At 34.5% G+C, this 21,871-nt stretch overlaps 1 protein-coding gene across 5 annotated transcripts in view; it reads right to left on the bottom strand.

Moving 5' to 3' along the window:
• LRFN5 (leucine rich repeat and fibronectin type III domain containing 5) overlaps positions 1–21,871 on the bottom strand; it is a 250,284-nt gene that overhangs the window by 132,650 nt on the left and 95,763 nt on the right. For all 5 annotated transcript variants that reach the window (XM_013048930.2, XM_013048931.2, XM_013048929.2 and 2 more), the window contains exon 2: positions 3,395–3,566. The gene's annotated coding sequence lies outside the window, so the exon portion shown is untranslated. The remainder of the gene's footprint in view (positions 1–3,394; positions 3,567–21,871) is intronic.

The following is a 21,871-nucleotide window of genomic DNA, read 5'->3' as shown; positions in this document are numbered from 1 at the left end:
TTCTGGTATACAGTGATATTTTTGGAGCTCAAGAATATCAAAAAGAGCCGTGCCTAGGTGGCTCGGTGGGTTAAAGCCTCTGCCTTCAGCTCAGGTCATGATCTCAGGGTCCTGGGATCGAGCCCTGCATTGGGCTCTCTGCTCAGCAGGAAGCCTGCTTCCCTCTCTCCCTCTGCCTGCCTCTCTGCCTACTTGTGATCTCTCTCTGTCAAATAAGTAAATAAAATCTTAAAAAAAAAAAAAAAGAGTATTTGGCAAGATGACCAATAGGTTAGTTAGCAACACGTTAAATTGTTAAATTTAAGGCACTTAGGTAATTAGATGTAATTAATTTGGAATTGACTGGCACTGAATGCATGTATTTGTGAGAGTCATTTCAAAAGTCTGCCTTTTTTTTTTCTTTTTAGAATTTCCTTTCTTTGAGAATTTTACTCTCTCTTCTTTTTTAAAATGAGCAGATATTTCCTCTTTGCTCTACCTTTCAGGGCTATTGAACATAATTCATTAACCCTTTTAGCATTCATAGTTAACATATTACTTTTTTTCCTACCAATATTTCTAATTTTCCTTCTGTTTCCTTTCTCTTTTTTTTTCCCTAACTAGGCTCCACATAGAGCATGCAGCCCAGTTACGGAGCTTAAACTCATGACCCTGAGATAAAGACATAAGCTGAGATCAAGAGTCAGACACTTAACTGACTGAGCCACCCAGGGGCCCCTTCCATCTGTGTTTTTATGGCTCAAGCATCTAAGATAATTTCAATTATGTAAATATATACCCAAAGGTATTAAATGTAAATATATATATATATATATATATATATATTAATGTTATCAGAGCTGATAATTTACAAGTCTTAAACATAGGGAAATTTGTTTCAGAAAAAAATTATATATTTAATATCAGTAAGAATCTTTAATATTTATAAGGCATATTAGCTTTCTAGAGAGATTATCATTACTGCTATGTATATAGTAAATTATATACATATGTATATATTTAGACAGGCATTCACATTTCCTGTTATTATTTAATTTTATCACAGTGCTTTAGTTAAACAAGAAGGAACAGTAGAAACAGACAAAAGTACTATTTCACTGGCCAAGACTAATTGAAAATGCCACAATGAGAAAAATAAGCATCATAACCACCACCACTACCTCAACTGTCCTATATGAGTAACGAATAGCTATTCCATTGCCTTATTATTTTACTACTTCTCCATGCTTTACTTTTTCTAAGAAAGTTCCTAGTATTCCATTTATTTTTAAAGGGATTTTAATGGATGTGCTATGAATTTTCAATGAGCTATTTGAAATTTGAGGAACCTAATTAGGAATGTATTTACTTTCTCTTTTTTCAGGGTGATTAATTCCATGCAAGACTTTCAGCCTAGTGTTACTCCAAAGAAAAAATAGAAAGGGAAAAGGAGGTTCTACTTCTGCAGACTAATGGACTGGTAATTTAAAAATTGAATTAAGCATTAACTCAGAAGAGTCCTTCTCAATATATAAATTATTTCTGTTTAGCCTTCTATTGCCAGGTTAATTAAGTAAATCCTTTGGCCTTGATTATAGTCATTAGTAAATGAAAATGTATTTGAATTCACTAGTCTTGTGATTTACACTAGAGAATCTATGTGAGTAAATATATTTCCTGTTACCAGCATTCATAAAGTCAGACATGTTATTTAGAAAGGTCGCCTTATCTGTGGAAAACAAAAATTTATTAAGTATCTAATTTATTGTTCAGACATATAAAATCTCTGTAGGTTCTTGTGGGGATGCCTTTAAGAAACAAACCTTATATATTTCTGTATCTTCAAAATGTGTGAAATCAACTCAGGCTTAGTCGGGGTCCTCCATTTCTTTAAAAAAAGCAAAACCTGGAAAAATCTGAAATGTCTCCCTCAAGTTGCTTTACTCAATAAAAAAACACAAGAACAAAAACAGTGAAAGGAATTTTTAAAATAAATGAATAAATGATGTAAAAAAAAGCATGCAAGGTAATAAAATATGCACAGAATAAAACCTACAGTAAAATAATGATTTGTAATCTACTGCATAGTCAGACTCATCATTTGATGCTACAGTTACAGTTGTAATGAATTAAATTTAATATAAATTAATATATCCTATTTGTTTATGTCTTAAAAGTAGTCCTACATTACTTTGAGTATATTAGCAACAACATAATGAATCCCTGTTTTAACTATGCAATAGATAGCACCACAATTCAGAAATAAATTCTTAACAACAGTCTCTCTGTTCCCTTAAGGACATAAACCTAACTGTTGATGGCATATCGAAGCTGTTAATATGTTGTAAAAGAAAACTAAGATTATTAAATGTGTTCTACCCATTCTCTTCAAGGAAATCTTAATTGCCAAGCACCTAATTAAAATAAATTATCTAGGATAAATCAAACTTTTAATGTCTATAAAAATGCATTCATAATCACTTTGTATGGTGACATTTTGACACAAATATATCCTAAGAGAAGCAAGGGATGCCTATACAAGTATTTGGGAGAAGGGAAAAGAGAAATATATCAAATTTAAATGAAATAAACTAGAAAAATGGCAAAGCAGTAGGATTATAAGTATGAACTAGTGAAGTCTGAACATTTCCCCAAATACTGTTTTTACTTTTCAAATCCTATAAATATAAACAATCAGATAATTATTGTATTTGCCTGATATATCTAGTAATTATAAAGTCCAAAGATAAATATGCAGCTGGGAACTGGTCTGGGGGTGGTGTATAATATATTACATTACGCATCTGGTATAATCCCTTCATGTCCCAATTTCAATCCACATTCCTACCTGTGATTTCTCTTTTATTTTTTAGTATGCATATTTATAAGTTGCCATAAACTCTCCTTCAAGGACACAGAGAACACATCACTCAGTAAACCAACCAATCAAGAGAAATGTCATTTCCTGCACCAGTCCCTTACCCTCCATATACTACTGGAGATCACAGTCATAGAAAAGGAACTCGATATTTAAGAATCAAAAGACCGGAGACTTGATTCCATCTTCTTAATTCATTAGATAAGCAACTTTAATAAAATATCTGGTCATGAGGACTGCATTTGCTCATGTGCAAACATTATTATTTTAATCTCTCCCCTCTCTATGTCTCAAAGCTGTAAATATGAATCAGGATAATCATGTGAAGCAATCCTGAAAAAAATCTCAGAAAACCCCACAAAGATATAGGTTATCAACATAAAAAGTAGTAACTATGTCTCCAGAAAGATAAAAGTCAAAAATTGAAATAGTCAGTGATGAATAATCCTGGTTTTAATTTGTACATTAATTTGCAATATTTCCTCTAACTATTTTTAAAAGCACTGGCAACAATCAAACTGAATGTAGTCAACTTACTTCTGGAGCCAGAAGAGTTCCTCACTGCTGTGAAGGAGTCAGCACTCTGCCTGGCTGCTGAAGAAGACGGACAGGGTAAAAGCATCTCCAAAGCTGATTCTGAGGATAGTGTCAGAAGGACGCTCAGCTACTACATATCTTCCCAACACCTGGCTGAATGGTTACAGGGACTCTTCAAAGGAGACAAGCACAAAAAAAGTGTATCAAAATATGTTTATAAAGTATCTTTGAAAAATAGAGTTGCTGTGAACTGTGTGATCAATCTCAAAATATACCAGGAATATCACTAAATAGAATTTAAACAGATTTACATAAGAAGGTTCTCTAGGGCCCTGATTCCAACAGATACGTCAGCATTCTGTCTTCCATCTATAGACGTTTTCTTATCTCCTCATTGAAGATAGTTAAAACAACAGAAAGATCTATAGTTCAATTTTCTTTACATTTCAACTAATTCAACTTGCAGACTAATGTTAAAAAATTACAAAAGTCAAGAAATGTTTAACCATCATCTACTATGTACCAGCAAATGATGCCGGCCAGTCAGCAGTGGCTGAAGCTCATAAATCCTGCCCTTACAGCAGCAAATTGTTTTATGTTGCGATGGCTGTATTTCCTTCAAGAAAAAAATCTACTTATTTAAACACATCTCTGTCTATAGAGGAAATAGTCAGATGTGTGACTTGTATTTTAACTTTAGGTCAGAAGATTGTTGATTTCTACCTATTTCTGGGAGTCCTGTTAACCTAAATAATAACTGGCCTACCTTTATGGGACACAATATTTAACTTTCTTCCCCCTAACATCTATATAATAATGCCAACTAATATTCAACTACTACCACTTTCAATGCAAAAATAGGCTGCATTTTAAAAATGTTTTTGAAATGAACAAAGGCATTCTAATTTTACTTAAGCTATGACTTATCTTAGCTGCAGAAGCAAAAGTGAGGAATAATATAATTCCAAAGGGTATTATTAAGAACAATATAAGATGATACAAAGACAATTTGGGTTTAGTTTATTGTTTCTGCTGTCTATATTTGTAAAAATGTGGGAATAATCTTATAAAGTTAAAATTTAAGAAGGTGATTATATTGTCCTGAGATGGCTGATAATTAGGGCTAAAAAAAAAAAAAAAAAAAAAAAAAAGTAAAGCTACTGCTTAAAGTTTATATTGAAATTACACAAAAATGCTAAAAACCAGTGCACAGATTAATGGTAAAGTGGAATAAAGTTCATTTCAAATTACCTTTATGAATCTGCCAACTGATTCTATCTCTTTAAAAATTATATTTATTACAAAAGAAATATACATCTTAGAGAATTAGAGCATAACTCAGATACACCACATACACACACACATGAATATAAGTCAATCATATGCCAACCATCCTGAGACAGCTATTGTTTGCTTTGCTATTTATTTCTTTCCATGAATATTTTAAGCTAATTTTTACATTTTATATGCATGATAAAAAATACAAGAAATACAAAAGCAAATCTCCCTTCAAAGCAAGACATGTACCCCTTAGAAGAAACCAATTTCAAATTTCAGAACTTCCTCTCAGAAATACTTTATGCATGTATGAATGTGAGTCTGTGTATGGATTTTTATACATCTACCTATTTTGCTCTATTCCTTTTATTTCATACACCATGAAGATCACTCCTGTTCTCTATCATCAACCCTATTCATTTCTATCTGTGAATATCTATCATATGCATACAATATAATCTGCTCATAATGTGTCCTAGTTGAAAATAAGCAAATGCCCAGGATTTTATTATAAGATGATATAACTGATGTCTGTATTCATCTATGTACACATATCAGTTAATACATTTATAATAAATTCTTAGAAGTAAAATGTTTAGGTCCAGAATCCTGTTATTGAAACTCTGATTATGTTCCCTCTCTATTGTAAAGAGGTAGTATAAAGCAAAAGCAAAGTATTATTAATGTCTCCAATATTTATACTAACAATAAAAATGGGTTAATGATCAACTATTTCCACACCTTCATTTTAGCATGGAAAGTATAGTAACTGATACAATCCTTTCTAAATTCTAATAACCCAAAGTTCTTTTTTATATATGGTTCTATCATTTATTAATGACATCTTACCTTTTCTTTTATTAAGTACTTATTATCTTCCAGCTTCCAAAAAGCATCTATTATCTAAACCAATTCTCCCAAGAATCAAATGAAATAAATGCATATTCTTATACATTGCTATGAAAAGTAGGGATAGACATAAGTCAGCTAACCCTGGGCAGGGTCATATAGCTAGCACCAGGTAATGCTGAGATTCTTTTTGTTTTGTTTTGTTTTGTTTTTGTTTTTTGTTTTTCCCTAAGGACTTAATGTCAAACCATAGATTTATTTCACAAGGGCTGAGATTCTTAATCTAAGGCTAGCTCACTCCAAATCAATGCTCTTATATCTGATATTATAAATGAAGATTTCAGAAAGCCATCATAAGATTCTATAGTAAAGAAACACAAAGAAGGTCCTGAATTTTGTTTTGTTTTGTTTTGTTTTTCAATCTATATATTTCGGTCAGCACAATGCCAAAAATAGTAGGTTTTAGGTTGGTATTCTAATACTGCAATTTTGTGATGTGATCTTACAAAGATGTCCTTTTCTACTTGATAATATCTTGAAATAAAACATTTTATAAGAAATTCTGATCAGGGCACCTGGGTGGCTCAGTGGGTTAAGCCGCTGCCTTCGGCTCAGGTCATGATCTCAGGGTCCTGGGATCGAGTCCCGCATTGGGCTCTCTGCTCAGCAGGGAGCCTGCTTCCTCCTCTCTCTCTCTGCCTGCCTCTCTGCCTACTTGTGATCTCTGTCTGTCAAATAAATAAATAAAATCTATAAAAAAATAAAAAAAATAAAAAAAAAAAAAGAAATTCTGATCAGTCCCTTAGTTCCAAGTAGTTGCTATGTTGGCCTTCTTCCACAGTCTTAGAAAATTTGGCAACCGTTATTGTTTATGTACATGTATTCCCAAGAAATATGGTTCTTCCTCCAACAATTATCTTGAATGTCAACATTAAACTCTGAAAGAACTCAGGAAACATAGGCAAAACTCAGAAAGTTATTAGGGAATATTTTTTTCAAAATGGAGAACCACGATCCCTTCTAGATCCTAGTGGTATTTTCTTCCCCTGAAGGTCTTTGCTAAGTGCTCATCAGTTGTCTGAACATATACTTCGATTCAAGTCTCACTATCGATAAAGGCAGGACTTTAAAAGTCTTATGAACCTGGATTGGAATCACAGCAATGACCATATTACTCAGTTTTTTCTCTTAAAATGAAAAACAGTATTACAAAAAGTTGTCATTATTTCAAAGTATCATATCTGAAAGTACCAACCTGGAATAAAATTCATTATAGGCATGTGATAATTTTGTTTCCCTCAGCAAGTTCTTCCTAGGGTTGCCCTAAATTTTACCGCACTAACCACTAAAGAAACCCTTGAAATATTTTAAGGGTAGCAGTAACATAATCTTAAGTATTCCTTCATATTTAAAGATCCCGTTTGAGCAATTATGAACCCATGAAAAAGCATCATTACTAATCTTTCTCCATCTTACCTCTAATAGTACAAATAAATACCATGAAGGAGGTGATCTCATTAGTTTTTAATTATATTTACCTTGTGTTGAAAATAATTAAAAATTAAACATTTAGTCATCTGGATGTTTGATCTACATGATGCAAAAAGCCAGTTGTTTTAAAATATATGATGAATAAATGAATTAGATGGTTTCACTGTAATTTAGTCACTCATTTATTTGATAATAATATATTGTTTGGCATAATATAGCCATGATATTAGTGGACTATTCCAAAAATAAGGGTATAATATAAGAAATGCTATTTTATTAACACAAATAACTTGAAAAAATTTGGACCAGAAATATAGAATAAAATCAGAAATTATTTTTTGATAATGGGTTTTAGAAATACATAGATATTCGGGAGATCCATAAAAATGTTATGATTCAACATGTTTGCCTCATCACCAGTACTGTGAAAACCTAATTTAAAAATTAGATACCCTGATTGAATATGGAAATCTATTTGTGTTATTGAATAAAAGTGTACCATACACCCAGCTATAGGAAAATGTTTACACATTACTATACACACCCAGGATCATATGATAAATAAAGTAATGCACCGCTAGAGAATTTGTTGCTTAATGTAAATGTCACTTTGTAAATGAGAACTACTAATCATTCCTTTCCTCTAATAGCAAGAGTTCAGCAGTTAAATAAAACATGAATCTTGGTGACCTAAAAATTTTATTACTGCATTTGTAATTTCCTGTTAACAACTCAAGAAAATAATTTTAAGTGATGCTGTATTTCAGTAAGATACAACCCACGGTGCAGGCTTTACTTGGGAGGGGCGGGGGTAAGTATAGACGGTTAACAGGAGGAATTGTGGTAATAGAACTGTTCCGTATTTTGACTGTGTACATATATACCTACATATGTGATAAAATTTAGGAAACAAAATGTAAATACCCACAAGTATAAGTAAAACTGACAACCTAAATAAGATAAGTAGATTTTCTCTATGTCAGTTCCCTGGTTGTAACATTAGATATTGTACTACAGTTCTACAAAAGGTTACCAATAGGAATAAAACTCTGCATAGGGTATATGGGATCACTCTGAATTACTTATCACAACTGCATGTGAATCTATGTAATGGTATATCATTACATAGATTAGAGTGACATTAGAGTGAAACTTAATGACCAACAACTTCAGGCTGCAGTCTCAGCGTTCATTAATAGAAAAGGAATATTTAGAACATCAAGTTTAACACTGTAATGAATTATTTGGTCCTGGGGCGCCTGGGTGGCTCAGTGGATTAAAGCCTCTGCTTTTGGCTCAGGTCATGATGCCAGGGTCCTGGATCAAGCCCCACATCCGGCTCTCTGCTCAGCAGGAAGCCTGCTTCCCCCTCTCTCTCTGCCTGCCTCTCTGCCAACTTGTGATCTCTGTCTATCAAATAAATGGATAAAATCTTAAAAATAATAATTATTTGGTCTTTATCAAATCACAACTGGGTTACAGTGTGTCTCACAGGAAAGACTGGAAAAAATTTAAATTTAGTAGTGAATGAAAAGGATTGAATTGCTCCTTGCTTTGGGTACTAGAGTGCATCTGTGGCATTTATTGTCAGGATAGGGGTTAGATTTTATACCAGCAATGTGGTACGGTAACTTATCTAACTGCTGAGTGCCCTATGGGTTGAGGTTGAGTAGAGTCTCAACCTGCTCTTAACTGGTATTTTCCTGTTTTAGTTAATAACCAAATAAAATGTAGATTTCTGGTGTTTGGGAAATGTGAGGTGGTTTAAGAGTGGAAGAAAATGCTTAGTAGTGTGGACAAGGAGTCTGTGTTTTTCTGGTGGTGGCGATTTCTTCATTTTTAATCAATTTTAAGCTCTGATCAAAATGTTTAACAAATTGTATTAAAAATATGTATATATATATAATAGAAATATCTATATAGTATATATTAGAAATATATACTTTAAGCATATATGAATAAAGTATCTTGACTATGCATACCCACGTAAGTGTGTATTAGCATACTATATCATATACATAGGTAGGATATTTTAATGTACATAGATACAGGGGGATTGAGAGATAGAAAGAGTAAGAGAGTGAGAGAGAGAACATGCTCTATAATAAAAACCCTAACGCATATATATATTTGACTAAAGTCAGTGAGTTGAACATGAGTCTGTAAGTCCTGAGTAACTACTGAGAAACTGTGAAGCAGATTCACGTGGGCTTAAAAGATTTTGGAGCAATCTTAGACAATCCAAGGACCACATGAAGACAGGGAGCTGAAAACACTGCAAATATGCTGAAAAGCAATATGAGTACAGAAAATATCTAAAAGCACAAGGAATACTTCTTTGTGGGGATAAGGGCTGGCTTAAAACCATACTTAATGACTCCAGAGAAGAACTAAGAGAAAGGAAGTGAGAGAAGCACACTTATAATTCACAACCCCAGATTTCCTACTGGCCTACAAACTCTTTGAGTCCCTAGAATATCATACGGATCATTGTGTGCCCCACAGCATCAACCGTGCTCACCTCCATACAACAGACATTTGAAAAATACAAATTAAGGAATTTTAACCACAAACAAAGGAAAATAATATACTAAAAAAACCCAGGGAGTTAACACTTGGGGAGAAAGTTTCTAAAAGAAAAGAGGACTTAGAAAGTTCTAAAAGCAAAATCTGTATCATACAATTAGAAATGATTTCTGATGGTAAAGAGGTTATTGGAAGGAAAGTTAAACTATGAAGACTGCAGAGGAGAAATTCTCCATAAGGTCGGATTATAAAGGGAGAAGTATAAAACAGAAGGAAGGACACAAAACCAAAGATGAATATAAAATAGTGTTTGCAAATCGCTTTCAGATACATTATTTCATTAGACAGTAACCCTGTTGTCCTTGATCTTTTCTTGTTCAGCATTTTAATATTGACTTGCAAGAAGACATAAGAAACAGTGCTTATTAAATCTGTGAATCTGTGACTGACACAAAACTGGGATTTAAAAATGTCTCCATAGGTTTAATGGAGGGCCAAGACTGTCAAAATGAAATATAATGATGCCAAAGGTAAGGATGCTTAGATTAAAAAACTAAACGATTATAGTGTAGGGTGAAGGATATGTCTTTAAAGGCAGTTTATATGAAATACACTTAGGGTATTAATTGTCCCCATAGTCCTAAGGGTCAATAGTTTCAGAGCTGCAATCTCAGCATTCATTAATAGAAAAGAAATACCTAGAACAACAAGTTTAATAGCCACAGTGAATTATATAGTCCTTGTCAAACCACACCTGAAATACTGTTTGTCTTATTCTGAATTCTTGCAAAACATACCTAGGGACAGACTCCCAAAGAAGGCATGGCCAATCCCAATCACTACAATGAAAAATGGTTGAAAACTAAAACTGGAAATATTATCTTGGAAAACGATAAGAAACAGGGCCGATATCTTCAAAAACCTTTTGTAAGAGGAGAGAGGTGGTGATGTTAAGGTCAGAGACATGGACTGAAGGATAAGAACTTCATGGAGATTTTGTACATTAAGGAGCACGCTATCTTCATAGCACTGCATTAGTATGGTCTGCCTAAGAATTCACTGTTAGCCAACAGGTTCATTCTATGTAACTATCAAAAGTGATGTTCTTGGGACGCCTGGGTGGCTCAGTTGGTTAAGCAGCTGCCTTCGGCTCAGGTCATGATCCCAGGGTCCTGGGATCGAGTCCCACATCAGGCTCCTTGCTCAGCGGAGAGCCTGCTTCTCCCTCTGCCTCTGCCTGCCTCTCTGTCTGCCTGTGCTCGCTCGCTCTCTCTCCCTCTGTCTCTGACAAATAAATAAAATCTTAAAAAAAAAAAAAAGTGATGTTCTTGTGTAGGGCTTAAGGTTGGAAGAGATGGCCATGAGAATACCTTCTAATGTTAATATTTTATGAGACTACTCTAATGATCCAGCCAGGTTTAGGCTGGTCCTTCTTCAAAGGCAAACTGACTTTCCTGCACTCTGAGAGTGTGGCTCTGTGGAGTGGCCTCTTTCAAAGTGATGAGGAAAATAGATACATGTATATTTCATCACTGAATTTATAATATGATATTTAAGATTATAAATGAGAAAATTTACCTCAAATCTTAAGACATATCTATAGGCAATACATTCCTACTCCAACACATATGTGTGTGGGTGAGAGGTTTAGTGTTAATTATTTTTTCAATACGTTCTAGTCTATGATTTTGATGTTTGACCAAGGGAACTGTAACTTCCTTTATAACTAAAAATGTGTGCATTTAAATTTAATCTAAATGCTATTAGCTCTGTGAACTTTAAGTCTCTAAGAGTACAATTTAATTTTCTTCTTTAGGTTGATTATATGCATTAGCTAAATGATTCTGCATTGGTGTAACTAACCTCATAATAAAATAAAAGCTAACTTAAAATTTTTATGTGTGTTCTTTGCCATTTTCAAAGCTTTTTCACACATTATTTAGTGTGGTCTTCAAAATAGTCTTACAAGGCAGGTAGCACTGTTATTTGATCTCATTTCAAAGGCTCAAATATAAAAAAGCATTTGCACAAAGCCATACTGCTATTTGGTAGCAGGTAAAAGAACAGATTATAGAATCTCTGATTCTTGTACATATCTTTCCATTCAATTCCATCTTAAACAATTTTAGAAAAAGTTATTCATGCACAGGAAACTTCAACCAAGTCATGTCAAGAAAGAAGAGAATTGGTAGCACTATAAGGGATGTGAGCAATAAGAAATAAAATGGAAATTTAACTCACAGAAGCCAAATTGGTAAATCATTTATGCACACTTCAAATTTAATTTGGAGCTAAGGGCAATATATGTTGAAATTTATCTCAATATATCAAAAATGAATAAACAGAAGAGAAATGTATTTTAATACAGAAATGAAAGTTTCAAAATGAGCATGCATGCGTAGTGATGTTTGCTTTAAGTTACCATTTTTGAGATTACATTATTAAAATATGTGGTTTTATAACCTGCATCAGTAACTCTACTTCTTAATTAATGAAATACTTAGACAGTAATGACACCTAAAATTAGGATAAAATTTTCTCATCTAATCAATGAAGTTCTCTTCATTCAATGTCCTTAATACCTAGATATGTTTGCACCTGTTCCTCACTACCATTATCATAATTCACTATTTCACTCTATTTTACGTACATTAATACAACAGTTTCATAAATGGAATTTTTGTTCCCTCTTATCACAAGACAACATGTCCTCTATATTTTCATTTTGCTGCCACCATAATTGTCTCTATAAAATATATATCAAATTATGTGTCATATATAAAATTCTAGTATGGCATACAAGGCCCATAGGAATCTTGTTTCAAACATTTTTGATCCCCTATGCTCGAAGCATACTAACCCATATCTCTTCAAAGACAAATTTGAAAATCTCACACTATGCTTGAAAATCCTCAAAACAACTAGACTTTTGGATATGTGAGGACTCTGCATTGGTTGTTCCGTCAGTATTCTTTTTTTTTTTTAAGATTTTATTTATTTATTTATTTGACAGAGAGAGAGAGAGAGAGAGAGAGAGAGAGACAGCACACAAGCAGCCAGAGAGGCAGGCAGAGGCAGAGAGAGAAGCAGGCTTCCCACTGAGCAAGGATCTTGATGCAGGACTCGATCCCAGGATCCTGGGATCATGACCCGAGCTGAAGGCAGCGGCTTAACTGACTGAGCCACTAAGGCACCCTTCCTTCGGTGTTATTTTCCCTCTTCTTTGCCTAGCTACCTCCTTATCTTCCAAAATTAGCCTCAATGTTGAAGTGAGACAGAGAAGGGGAAAAGAACCCCACATACATAAAAAAGCCAAGAATGGGTCACATGATTAAATTTATATTAGCAAATAATTATTTATCCTGGCTAATGCTGGCCAATGTGGAAGAGAAACAAGTTAGGAAATGATTTCCATATCCCAGGACACAGACAAAATTTTTAGAGTAGGATGGTAGCAGGAGCACAAATGTAACTTGGTACGTATCGGTCTGCTGTTGAGCCACTGCAAACATCGTGCTACAAAGAACACACCTAAAATTGTGACTCTATCACTGACTAGCTATATGTCTCTGAGAAAGCCCTTTTACCTAAGCATCAATGACCTCATCTAATATATTTTATGTAAAAATTAAATGAAATCATGTAAGTGAAGAATTAACACAAAAGCTTGGAATATAGCTGCTAGTCAAAGGGGGGTTACCTTTTAAAAAGTATCAAATAAGTTAAGTTTGAGACAAATGTAAAAAGTAGAGGAGCACTGCAAACACCAGATACTTGCATACTTAGAGGAAAATGACCCCCCAAATTCACAAGATCTAAAAATATAATGTTAATAACAATAGCAATAAACCAACCAAAAAACCAAAAGGTTTAGATAATTTCAACCATAAGCAAAAGGAAAACAATAGAATGACAAGGACTTGCAGTCTGTGCGTGCTCCGACCTTAGTCCTAGACTCAACACTCAAGTTGGGCAAGTTAATTAATTTCTTGCATTATCAAATATTTTAGTTACAAAGTTAACTAAGACTTGGACTATATAAATACAAAATTTCTTTTCACTTTTTGAAATTGAACCTCTAGATACCAAATGCACATTTTGTGCAAGGCACTTTTCTGGGCACTGCCCGTGAAATAATCTCACAAGGGCCTTTTACTCAATTTTAAACCAGAGTACAAAAATACAGAAAAAAAAAAAAAAAAAACCTTTCAATTAAAAAAAAAAAAAAAAATTACCTCGGGGATGCTAGGTGGTTCAGTTGTTAAGCTTTTGCCTTCGGCTCAGGTCATAGTCCCAGAGTCCTGGGATTGAGCCCCTCATTGGGCTCCCTGCTCAGCAGGGAGTCTGCTTCTCCTTCTCCCACTCCCCCTGTTTGTATTCCCTCTCTCTCTTTCTCTCTCTCTCTAATAAATAAAAGCTTAAAAAAAAATCAACTTCTTCCAGATGGTAGCTACACTTGTGGTGGACATAGCATAACATAGATTTACCAAATCACTGTGCTGTATACATGAAATTAATGTAACATCGTGTGTCAACATACTTTAATTTTAAAAATCATCTCTTCCATAAAAGTATTGAAAATATCAGGAGCCATTCAAGCATTATTTAACAAAGGTAAGAAATTACTGAAATTACAAAAGTACTTTCATTCACATTAATAATCTCTCTGTACTTAAAAGGGATTAATGTAAAATAAATAGAGATAGGGAATACAGTATTTGATAACCTGATTATATGATAAATTGCAAAAAAGTGAGCATATTATTGGAAACTTCACTTTGAATTTCTAACTGCAATTCAGATTCATTTTTTAAAAGATGTCATATGTAAAGAAATAGTTAATTCGTGTGTTGAGCTGAAGGGGAGTTTTTAAGCCAAAATGGATGGGTCTTTAACATTATCAGTTAGTAAGTTCATTTTTCTTAAAAGGCCTCACAAAAACAACATACTTGATCAATTTTTGATGGAGTCATTAAAATTAAAGTTGCCATTTTTGTCAAAGTGATAAAAATGTCTCTCATCTAAAATGCTCAGATATTCAACTGAGTTAAGAACATTAGAACCAAGAGACTCATAAAATGTTTTGGCTTCAAGATAAAAGACAGCTATAAAATTTGGAAACGTTCCCAATCTTATGCAGTAGATTTGATGGATTCTCTTAATGATGAAGAATTAAGAAAGTTAGAAGTCTAGAAAAAGACTGTAATTCTTATTTGCAAAGGAAATCTGAGAGTTAATTAAAGGACTAGAAACATGTACAAGGATCATGCAATGTCTTACATTCTTGTCTTATTAAAACATAGATAGGGATATAGATTTCAGTTTATTTTTATAGTTAAGATTTTTGGGCCAATTTTTGAAAGAGGTGTTTTTTTCCTTCATTGAAAATCTTTGAGTTCATTAAGATGATCTATCTCTATGAGGTTCAACAAACTGTCAGACTTTTTTGCTGATTCTATCCAGTCTTTCATTTTCCTCTCAACTACAGATTTTTTTAAAAAAATGTTACTCTGAACTCTCAAAGAGGTAGTTACTAACAGCCATGTTATTTGTGTTTTCTTCAGAAAGAAGCAACACCAGCTAATTTTGTCTGCATGCATTTTAGTCATTGCTGACCTTGCAAGTTTATGCAATAAATGTGACTGATGGCAGATTGCCCAACGTAAGGTACAGCCCCTTAAATTTTGTAAAAGCCACACACAGAGGAGAAATATTGCCAACATCACCACCAGCACCTCCCCACTAAATGAGGACTGATCTGAAAATAAGGACAGGCCATGTTATTGCAGTGCCATGAAAACAAAGCAGATACTACCTGAAATGAAAAAATAAAAGCTCCTTAAGGATGTCCTAATGTAATCTGTGTGTGATTAAAGCTAGAAGAGATTCCTAAAGAAGAAGTTAAGATGAAAGAAAGGTGGTTTTTCAAAATGTTGAAAATAGAACTGCCCTATGACCCAGCAATTGCACTATTGGGTATTTACCCTAAAGATACAAACGTAGTGATCCAAAGGGGCACATGCACCCGAATGTTTATAGCAGCAATGTCCACAATAGCCAAACTATGGAAAGAACCTAGATGTCCATCAACAGATGAATGGATCCAGAAGATGTGGTATATATACACAATGGAATACTATGCAGCCATCAAAAGAAATGAAATCTTGCCATTTGCGACAACATGGATGGAACTAGAGCGTATCATGCTTAGCGAAATAAGTCAAGCAGAGAAAGACAACTATCATATGATCTCCCTGATATGAGGAAGTGGTGATGCAACATGGGGGCTTAAGTGGGTAGGAGAAGAATCAATGAAACAAGATGGGATTGGGAGCGAGACAAACCGTAAGTGACTCTTAATCTCACAAAACAAACTGAGGGTTGCCGGGGGGAGGGGGTTTGGGAGAAGGGGGTGGGATTATGGACATTGGGGAGGGTATGTGCTTGGGTGAGTGCTGTGAAGTGTGTAAACCTGGTGATTCACAGACCTGTACCCCTGGGGATAAAAATATATGTTTATCAAAAATAAAAAATTAAAAAAAAAATAAATTTAAAAAAAAAAAAAAAAGACAGAAAGGTGGTTTTCTTAGGACACAGGTCATGAACAAAATTACGTTAAGTGAGAATGAATTTAGGACCATTCAGATGGTTTTCTTCCAACAGACTGGTCATAGTCTGAATTAATATTAAATACTACAAGAAGCTTCTGCTGAAAAAAAAAAAAAAAAACCTCTGAGAAAAGGTCTAGATGTTTTAACATGGAGTTCCTGAAAAGTAAAACTTCTTTTGATACTTCAAAAAAGCATTTAATAATCAACCCATAAGCAAAGAGGAAAGGAGGATGGATTTTTTTTTAAACATCTTTTCCTTTTGGCCATATGGCTTTTTTCAGTAAGATATCATTCTTGATATCATAAAACCATAAATATCTCCATACTATGCTGGAATATCAAATTCACTCCTATCTGCAACTGGCCTTTCTGGAGTGAGAGACAGTAATTGCATTTGAGATTATTGGCTACCCCCATACTTTCTGCCCCCCAACACACAAATCTTTCCAAAACCAAGATAACTTTCACGGTTGAAATATTTTAGTCATACAGACAGTAAAAGGACTCTGGCTCGGAGCTGTATATGCAGCCAAAGATATTGCCAGTATGAAGATCCACACTTTTTAGACTTCAAATCCAAATATTTTAAAATTGTTTGTTGTCGATAGTTTGTTTTTATTCTTGTTTTTTCATTTTTACTTTTTACTTATTTATTTTTTTTACCATACCATGATGCTTGACTTTTGCTACTTCACCTCAATTGCTGATTTGAAATTTATAGAGCACTTACCCCAATATTAAATGTTATTAAGGTAAAACAGTACCAATTAACAGCTCACTCATTTTGATTTAAAAATGGCTTTTAAGTTCATTTCCAGTATTAAGATTTTATTCTTCCAGCCATGTATAAAGTCATTAGCCTCAAATAAATGATTGATTGATAAGAAGTTTTTTACTGTGAAATGCTAATGGATGTTCCATTTTCAATTGGAAGTGCCTTACTGTGTACAGGTATGCACACATTGCAAAGGTTTCATAAAATGCTACAGTATTATAACCCTGTCCTAAAACAACATTCAAATTAAGAGCAAGATATGGAAAAACCACTAGTAAACAGTCTGAAAGCCAAATAAATAATTTTATATAAAAATGTTACATACAATTACAATAGTTTATTCATGTTAATTCTATATGCATATATTGCTCTGGCAAATAATATGTTGATTTAGTCTTTTGACTGAAAACTTATCAACTATTAAACTAGTACTCATATTAGTATTTGGTACATATTTATACAGTTTAACTATAACATGCTTTATAACTTTGAACCTCATGAAAGGAGGAAGGGTAATAATAGAATAATCTGACAGAGGAGAAGATGGTGCATCAAAAGCTATACAGTCTTTTATTTGTTTGTTTTACTGTGTTATGTTAGTCAGCATACAGTACATTATTTCTTTTTGATGTCGTGTTCCATGATACATTGTTTGCATATAACACCCAGTACTCCATGTAATACATGCCCTCCTTATCACCCATCACTGGGCTAACCCATCTCTCAATGTCCCTCCCTTCTAAAACCCTCAGTTTGATCCCCAGAGTCCATAGTCTCTCATGGTTCATCTCCTCTTCTGATTTCCCCCTCTTCATTTTTCCATGCTTTCTCCATGTTATTCCTTATGTTCCACATATAAGTGAAACCATGTAATTGACTTTCTCTGCTTGACTTATTTCATTTAGCATAATCGCCTCCAGTTCCATCCATGTTGATGCAAATATTGGGTATTTATGGGACACTTGGGTGGCTCAGGTCTTAAATGTCTGCCTTCAGCTCAGGTCATGATCGCAAGGTCCTGGGATCAAGTCCCCTATCAGGCTCCCTGCTCAGCGGGAAGCCTGCTTCTTCCTCTCCCACTCCCCCTGCTTGTGCTCCCTCTCTTGCTGTCTTTCTCTGTCAAATAAATAAATCTTAAAAAAAAAAAAAAAAACCCACAACTGGGTATCCATCCTTTTTGATGGCTAAGTAATATTCCATTGTACATAAGGACCACATCTTTATCCATTCATCTGTTGAAGGGCATCTCAGCTCTTTCCACAGTTTGGCTATTGTGGCCATTGCTGCTATGAATATTGGGGTGCATGTGACCCTTCTTTTCACTATATCTGTATCTTTGGGGTAAATACCCAGTAGTGCAATTGCTGGGTCATAGGGTAGCTCTATTTTTTAACTTTTTGAGGAACCTCCACACTGTTTTCCAAAGGGTCTGTACCACCCTGCATTCCCACCAACAGTGTAAGAGGGTTCCCCTTTCTCCACAACCTCTCCAACATTTGTTGTTTCTTACCTTGTCAATTTTTGCCATTCTAACTGGTGTAAAGTGGTATCTCAATGTAGTTTTGATTTAAATTTCTCTGATGACTAATGATGATGAACAATTTTTCATGTGTCTGTTAGCCATTTGTATGTCTTCTTTGGAGAATTGTCTGTTCATGTCTTCTGCCCATTTTTTTACTTGATTATTTGTTTGTTGGGTGTTGAGTTTGACAAGTTCTTTATAGATCTTGGATATCAGCCCTTTATCTGTAGTGTCATTTGCAAATATCTTCTCCCATTCTGTGGGATGCGTCTTTATTTTGTTGACTGCTTCCTTTGCTGTGCAGAAGCTTTTTATCTTGATGAAGTCCCAAAAGTTCATTTTCACTTTTGTTTCCCTTGCCTTTGGAGACGTATCTTGAAAGAAGTTGCTGTGACCAATGTCGAAGAGGTTATTGCCTATGTTCTCCTCTAGAACTTCTAAAGAGCCTTTGAAAAGTAATGACTGATTCTCATGATTGTTGTTAAAAAGTCAAAAGAGTAGGAAAAAACCCATAAACCCTTATTTAGATTGTAGAGAAAGTATCACTAAGTTCGTATAGATATGTGCATGTGTGTATATATATATGATTTTATTTATTTATTTGAGAAACAGAGAGGATGAGGTGGAGGTGGGGTGGGGGGAAGGGTAGGGAGACAGGGAGGGGGAGAGAAAGGAGAAGCAGACCCCCTCAGTGGGGAGTCTGATGTGGGGCTCAATCCCAGGTCTGCAAGCAAGGTCATGACCTGAGCCAAAGTCAGACACTTAATCAACTGAGCCACTCAGGTGCTCTGAAGTTCTTAAGTGTTTACAGGGGCACATCAGGCTTCAATTTCAACATTCTAATGTCCTTATGAAAATTCATGCATGATAGATATTCTTCTACTTATTATTTCTAGAATGCTCCTGAAAGGATGTATTTGTGTTATTTGCTTTAATGCTCATTAGCAAGAATTACATTTCACATAGTATATTGCTTATTTAACAAAGATTGAGTTCCACTGAACTATGACTTAAGAAAGAGGAGCTTTGACTGATAGGAATTGGGAAGAAAAAATGAGATACTTTATAGAAAAGCCAAGCAATAATGAAAGTACTATTGATTCCTTTGAATAATCAGATTTACAAAATGGGATAATAAGGAACACAGATGGTGAAAATAATAAATGAGAGAAGCAAAGACTGTATTCTACTTTTGAGCTCCAAATAGGCACAGTCCTATAGCATATAACAAGCCAAACTGTTTAAGTAATATGTTCCCATTTTGTCTAATTAATCTATTATGATCATTAATCACACTTGGTACTATATGCTTGGGTCTGTAAGAGTAAGCTTAGAAAAATAACTAGACAAAACCATTATCAAATAACTTATGAGAAATTTCATAATTTTCTATTCAGGAGAGAAGAGGTTAACAATTTAAACAATACTTTTTCCAGCATTTTTCCAGCCTAACATGAGAGAAAGCAAAAGATACACGAAATCGCAGAGTTAGGAGTAAACAGAGATTATTTCAGAGAAGAAGAGAATATGTCTTCAGTATATGGGGATGTAGAGGTCCTATGAAATCGTTTTATAGTTCCTAAACAATCTTCAAAGATTTTAAAAAGTAAAGCGATACACTTCGGTGGAGACTGAGAAATACCATTTGGCCAGAAACTTTGAAATAATTACATCACTGTGACAATTTACGGTAATCTTAGCAAATATTTTTTTGAAGATTTTATTTATTTATTTGACAGAGAGAGAGATCACGAGTAGGCAGAAAGGCAGGCAGGGTAGGGGAATACAGGCTCCCCGCTGAGCAGAGCCCCCCATGCGGGGCTGGATCCCAGGACCCTGAGACCATGACCTGAGCCGAAGGCAGAGGCTTAACCCACTAAGCCACCCAGGCACCCCAGTAATCTTAGCAAATATTAAGCAACACCTGATAGATAGATTGGATTGAGGGTAAGAAAGGTATAAGTATAATTTTTTTTTTCCTCTCCAAAGGATGGCACAGCAACTGAGGAATTAAGGAGGACTTCTGGGTTTCCATTTTGAGCTAGCTGACACGTTTCCATGTGCCAGGCAGTGGAAAATATCTGGTAAGGGTTAGAAGAAACAGGAAGATACCTTGCTAGGCCTGACCTAACTGCCTATATGATATATAGGAATGAAATTTGTGAAGCAAGATGTAGTCAAAAGTCAACTGTTGCCCAATAACAGATGAAGCCATGCAACCAAATGGGAAGCAGAAAGCACAAGGTAAAACCTTGGATTCAGAATTAGATTAGCCCTGGATTGTTATGGTGACCCTACTTCTTAATAACTATGACCTGGGGATGATGTGAATGTCTTTAAGCCTCCAGTTTTCTATCCCTAAAATGTGAATGCTGGGATGCCTGAGTGGCTCAGTTAAGCATCTGCCTTTGCTTGAGTCATAATCCTAGGGTCCTGGGATGAGGACCCCGGGCTGGATCCCTGCTCAGTGGAGAGCCTGCTTCTTCCACTCCCTTTGCCCCTTCCCATCCTGCTCATACTCCCACACTTTCTCCTCTCAAATAAATAAAATATTAAATACATAACGGAAATTTTTTCCTCTTAACAGAAATTATCATTAGATTTTTTTTAACTTATTGTATTGTGGTAAGAACACTTAACTGATATCTACCCTCTCCACAGATTTTTAAGTTACAATAGAGCGTTGTATCTATAGGGACAATGTTGTACTTCATCTTGATTAATTGAAATTTTATCCTCATTTCCTCCTGCCCCTCAACCCCTGGCAACCACCATTCTATTCTTTGCTGTTATGAGTCTGACTATTTTAACTCATATAAGTGAAATCACACAGTATTTCTTCTTCTGTGACTGGTTTACTTCCCTCAGTATAATGTCTTCAAGCCCAATCTGTCATTTCTTATGTTGAAGTTTACTAAAAACTTTTAGCAAACATTTTTGTTTACATTTTTTGGGGGGTTCTCTTCTGTTTGGTGTGTCTTTTGTCTTCTCTCCCAAACTAATATATATATATATTTTTTTTACACACACACACACACACACACACACACACATTCTCTTCCAATATTTTATATATATAGTAAAATCTTAAAGGATGAAAAAAAAATTATTTAAACAATATTTGGTTTGTCAGAAACAAAAGGTGTGATCTGAGAGAATGTAGGAGAATATAATGAAGTCGTATTAGAGGTAAAGTGAAGGTTACAGATTACTGAGTTTTATGGTACCATGATAAAAACAGTGGTGACGATAAAGCCTATATGTGGGTGACCTGAAATAATAGCTCTTAGTCAGATAATTTTAGCAGTGACTTCTTAAAATATACATATGCATAATGAATATAAAAATACCATGCATATGACTACAAGCCTTATAGTCTTGGGCTGTTTTCATATTTTAAGAACTCATACATTTTAAAAGCTATC

This window comes from Mustela putorius, unplaced genomic scaffold, assembly GCF_011764305.1.
Source record: "Mustela putorius furo isolate JIRA1106 unplaced genomic scaffold, ASM1176430v1.1 tig00003898_pilon_pilon_pilon, whole genome shotgun sequence".
Taxonomy (NCBI): Eukaryota; Metazoa; Chordata; class Mammalia; order Carnivora; family Mustelidae; genus Mustela; species Mustela putorius.
The sequence above is the reverse complement of the archived record's forward strand: the minus strand, read 5'-3'. Positions and strand labels throughout refer to the sequence as shown.